Below are 5,245 nucleotides of genomic sequence, written 5' to 3'. Positions count from 1 at the left end.
TGTAAAGCTGTGAGTACCGGGCGTGAGTCGTGCTTCGGTAGCTCAGATGGTAGAGCACTTGCCCGCGAAAGGCAAAGGTCCCGAGTTCGAGTCTCGGTCGGGCACACAGTTTTAATCTGCCAGGAAGTTTCATATCAGCGCACACTCCGCTGCAGAGTGAAAATCTCATTCTGGAAACATCCCGCAGGCTGTGGCTAAGCCATGTCTCCGCAATATCCTTTCTTTCAGGAGTGCTAGTTCTGCAAGGTTCGCAGGAGAGCTTCTGTAAAGTTTGGAAGGTAGGAGACGAGGTACTGGCAGAAGTAAAGCTGTGAGTACCGGGCGTGAGTCGTGCTTCGGTAGCTCAGTTGGTAGAGCACTTGTCCGCGGAAGGCAAAGGTCCCGAGTTCGAGTCTCGGTCGGGCACACAGTTTTAATCTGCCAGGAAGTTTCATATCAGCGCACACTCCGCTGCAGAGTGAAAATCTCATTCTGGAAACATGAAATTTGTGTCTTCTTCAAACACCACACCGTGCCTAACAATTCGCTAAATAACACAGATGTAAATAGCACTGTGCGTTATTTTGATTCACGCAATGAGTTAGGAAACTCTCTCAAAGGAATTTACTTTTTTGTTTGTACTTTCAATGTGGGCACAGACGAATTCTGGATGGTGACCGCAAAGAGATTGTATTCCAAGAATTTTAGGTTCTGTGCTAATAATTTGTTGCTACATTTGACTTAGAATGTTAAAATGTATTCACTTTCGTGCTTTTTTAAGTTTCCTTACATTTTTTCTCGCGTTGCTTTCAAACTAAGACTACAAAAATGCCTTTAACAATGTTTTGACCCGTTATATCGTCGGGAGAAAGCGGAGTAAAATAATGACATGTTGGAAATATTGTAATTGCTTGAACGACAAGTATTGTTAACGTGAATTGCTCAATTCTTATTTTATCAGATCAGTGTTGTTTTGAAGGTAATAAAAATAAAATAAATAATATGGAAAAGTTCTATACTTGAACAAAAGAAAGATTGATTATTAAAGTTTTTTACGTCTCATTGTAAACAAAATTATAACTGGAAGAATATTTTTGTTTCATCGACTAGGTAGATTTTACTTAAAACCATTGTATTATTTCTTCTACCTATCAATTAATAATTATGAAGGGGACAGAATTCTATTATCAAGAAAATGTCTGCCTTAACAAGACCTAACACTGTTCAGTGCCAATGAAAACATTCGGAAGAAGAAGATGTTCAATGATGATTACAGCGATGAAGTTATCCGAGGAACTTAAGGCAGTGGGTAGAGATTTGCATTAATTACTGCCCTGCGAGTGTTCCATCCTGGGTCTAGATGTAGCTTGTTTATACCTTCTAAGTTTAGACTACGTGATGTAGTATCTGGTTTCTTAATCGGTCTACATCAGTTACAGCTGGTCTTTTACAAAACACTTGTAATTATTTAAAATAACACAGAAATGAGACTGCAATTGTTTTTATGACTCTACTTTTGAAGAATTATTTCGCATTTCGTCGTTTATTCTTTTCTCTAGCACTCACAACACTCCTCCAAGGTCTCCAGTCCATTGGCAACATTGCTTACCTTTTCTTCAGTTATTCCGCGGAATGCATGGATGGATGCAGCGCTGGAAGAAAAAGGAAAGAGTAAGCGTTTAAAAGCAAAATACACCTTTAAAAACGAGACAGTAAGGTCTATTGTATTAAAATTTCTGTATTAGTATTAGAAAACGGGACAAGTGCGGATAGAATTCGCGCTCTGCGGGTTCTGTACAAACTTGAAGTCTGTAGATAGTTCATGCATGGGTTTTCGTGAGTGGCATTGCGTAATGAATATTTTTTTACACCAACAAGGGAACAGAGAACTTATTATTGGATACAGATTTCAACTTAACACACCCACCCATTCGTGAGCATGACAATAAAGTAATTCCGTTTTCTCCCATTGACGTACTGAACCTTAAATCCTGGAAGTCTTTTGTAGAAGACGTACTGTATTTTCTGTAGACTGATAAAGATGCCAGATACAATATCACAGAGTCTAAAATTAAGAAACAAGAAGAAAAAAGCACCTAGGCACGGAATCGAATTAGAGTGCTCTATACAAAACTCTGTCCACTGCCCTAACTGAACAAGAGAGCCGCACACCATTGAATGAAAATAGTTGTAAATGCGAACAGTGTGGTCCCAAATTGCCTTTTCTGAGTTCCATTTTCTATCGGGAACATGCTCTGGACGAAATGTGTTGGATACAGTTTTGCACTATTTGCATGCGCGAGATTCGGTTTAGCCAGTATAATGTATGAGGCAAGTCAAGAGCTACGGAAGAATTTGAAGCAAATACAGATCGATTGCGAAAGTCTGTCTTTACATGCAAATCGATTTTCATTGCCTTTTGGAGGAAGGACTCAACTAAGGGAAAATCCATCGCTCACTGTTGTATTCAGGGTGCACTTCAGATGTAGGCAGTTGCTCCGGAAATCTGCTACTGGTCCAGTGCCCATTGTGCCAAGTGTCTGGAGCAGTGCGCCCGGCACGGTTGAGCTGCATATATTTTTTCGTACGTACGGCCATCTGTAAGCGGTGACAGGTTACATGCATCACATAAGTGTCACCTCGGAGGGCGTTCACTCACCTGTATTTTTCTCTGCATCTGGCCGACGACCAATGATCCCGTCGACATGACGCATGAGGTGCATTTTGAACAGCGGGGGGGCTTGCAGAAGCACGCTGTCGCTGATACCAGCGGATGAGTTACACACCACCATTTGTGCAAACGACTCGAAAATTTCAGTCGGTTGGCCCAATTAAAAAAAAAGACAATTCTTCAGAGGAGAACAGCATATATGCTCTTTGACTGTTGCCGCAAATTTTAACGAACTGTATGTATTTTATAAGGCCGTCAAAAAATACGTTGAAAGGTCTCCTCATGTGACGCATTTAACGTACGACCAACTTATTTTCTTGTTCCTGTCTTCAGTCCGAATTCTGTCTAAACCCTCCATGGTAGTCCATCCTGCGCAATTTCGTAATTTCTCCGTACCTACTGCTACCTGCATCTGCTTGAACCTGCTTACTGTCATGTACCCTGTTTCCCTCTCAACAAATTGTACATCCCCTCACATTTCTCTTCGTTTCCGTATTAACCATTTTTTTTATGTCTCAAGATGTATCCAATTACCCTACCACTTCTTTCAGTCAATATGTGCCACAACTTTTCTTTTCTCCTCAGTTCCATTCATTACTCCTTCATTCGTTATGCGATCGGCTAACCTAATCTTCGGCATTCTCCTCCAGCATGACATTTCAGAAGCATCTGTTCTCTTCTGATCCAAACTGTTTATCGTTGACACCTCCCTTCCGAACAAGGCTTACGAAAGACTTTCTAACACTTAAATTTATATTAGAAGCTAACAAATTTTTATTCATCAGAAGCGCTTTTTTGCTATTGCAAATCTAGGTTTTACGTACCCTTTACATCGTATATCGGCAGTTCTTTGGTTACTCAAACAGAAAAACTCATCTTCCACTTTTAGTGTCGCGTGATTCGATTCAACTACATTCCAGACCCTTGTTTAATATTTATTGTTATTCAGCTTATAGCATGTCTTGTAAGACACTCTCCATTACGATGAATAGTTCTTATAAGTTCTTTGTTGTCTCTAACACAATTACAGTTTCATCGACACATCTGCTGGGTTTTATTTTTTCCGTCTGAACTTTAATTCGTTTTTCAAATTTCTCCAGGGTTTCTTTGGTTGCCTGCTCAGTCTAAAAATTGAAGTAGATAGGCTATAATCTTGTCTCAGTCCTTTTCAACTACTGTCTCCTTCTCTTGTCCTCTGCAGTGTGATTACTGTGCAGGTTATACTCTGAAGAGCCAAAGAAACTGGTACACATGCCTAATATCGTGTAGGGCCCCAGCGATCACGCAGAAGAGCCGCAACACGACGTGGCATGGATTCGGCTAATGTCTAAAGTAGTGCTGGAGGGGACTGACACCATGAATACTGCAGGACTGTCCAGAAATCTGTAAGAGTACGAGCGGTTAGAGATCTCTTCTGAACAGCACGTTGAAAGGCATCCCACATACGCACAGTGTTCATGTCTGTGGAGTTTGGTGGCCCAAGAAAGTGTTTAAACTCAGAAGAGTGTCCCTGGAACCATGCTGTAGTAATTGTGGACATGTGGGGTGTCGCATTGTCTTGCTGGAATTGCCCAAATCCGTTGGAATGCACAATGGATACGAATGGATACAGGTTATCATACACGATGCTTACGTACGTGCCACCTGTCAGAGTCATATCTAGACGTATCAGGGGTCCCATATCACTACAACTGCACACGCTCCACATCATTACAGGGCCTCTGCCAGCTTGAACAGTCCCCTGCTGACGTGCAGCGTCCATGGATTCATGAGGTTGTCTCCATACCCGTACACGTCCATCTGCTCCATACATCCAACCAGGGAACGTGTTTCCAGTCATAACAGCCCAATGTCGGTGTAGACGGGCCTAGGCGAGGTGCAAAGCTTTGTGTCGCGCAGTCATCAAGAGTATACGAATGGGCTTTCGGCTCCGAAAGCCCATATCGGTGATGTTTCGTTGAATGGTTCTCACGCTGACACTTGCTGATGGCCCAGGACTGAAATCTGAAGCATTTTGCGAAAGGGTTGCATTTCTGTCACGTTGATTGATTGTCTTCAGTCGCCTGTGCTCCCGTTCTTGCAGGATCTTTTTCTGGCGCAGCGATGTCTACGATTTGATGTTTCACCGGATTCCAGATATTCACTGTACACTAGTGAAATGGTCGTATGGGAAAATCCTCACTTCATCGCTACCTCGGATACGGTGTGTCGCAATGCTCATGCGCCGATTATAACATCATGTTCAAACTTACATAGATTTTGATAACCTGTCATTGTAGCAGCAGTAACCGATCGAAGAACTGCGCCAGACGCTTGTTTTGTCATATAGGCGTTGCCGACAGCAGCGTCGTATTCTCCCTTTTACATATCTATGTATTTGAATACACATGCTTGTACCAGTTTCTTTGGCGCTTGAGTGTATATAACCTTTCGTTACCTGCATCTGATTCTCTGTTACTTCGTTAGAGTGTTTTACAATCAATAACGTCAAAAGACTTTTGTCCTAAATTCTGTATATGTAGGTTTGCCTCTTTTTTTCAATCTATTTCCTAAGATTGGTTTTAGGGTATTGCCTCCTCTGCTGCTGCATTACTT

The 5,245-nt window shown here is 41.8% G+C and overlaps 1 non-coding gene across 1 annotated transcript; it reads left to right on the top strand.

The window, feature by feature from the left end:
- Window positions 1–331: 331 nt before the first annotated feature.
- Window positions 332–406, top strand: Trnap-cgg (transfer RNA proline (anticodon CGG)). The gene has a single exon. It is a non-coding gene; the product is annotated as a tRNA-Pro (tRNA).
- The last annotated feature ends 4,839 nt before the right edge of the window (window positions 407–5,245 follow it).

This window comes from Schistocerca serialis, chromosome 2 (assembly GCF_023864345.2).
Source record: "Schistocerca serialis cubense isolate TAMUIC-IGC-003099 chromosome 2, iqSchSeri2.2, whole genome shotgun sequence".
In the NCBI taxonomy this organism is placed as follows: Eukaryota; Metazoa; Arthropoda; class Insecta; order Orthoptera; family Acrididae; genus Schistocerca; species Schistocerca serialis.
Note: the sequence above shows the minus strand (reverse complement) of the source record. Positions and strands in the feature narration are given on the sequence as shown.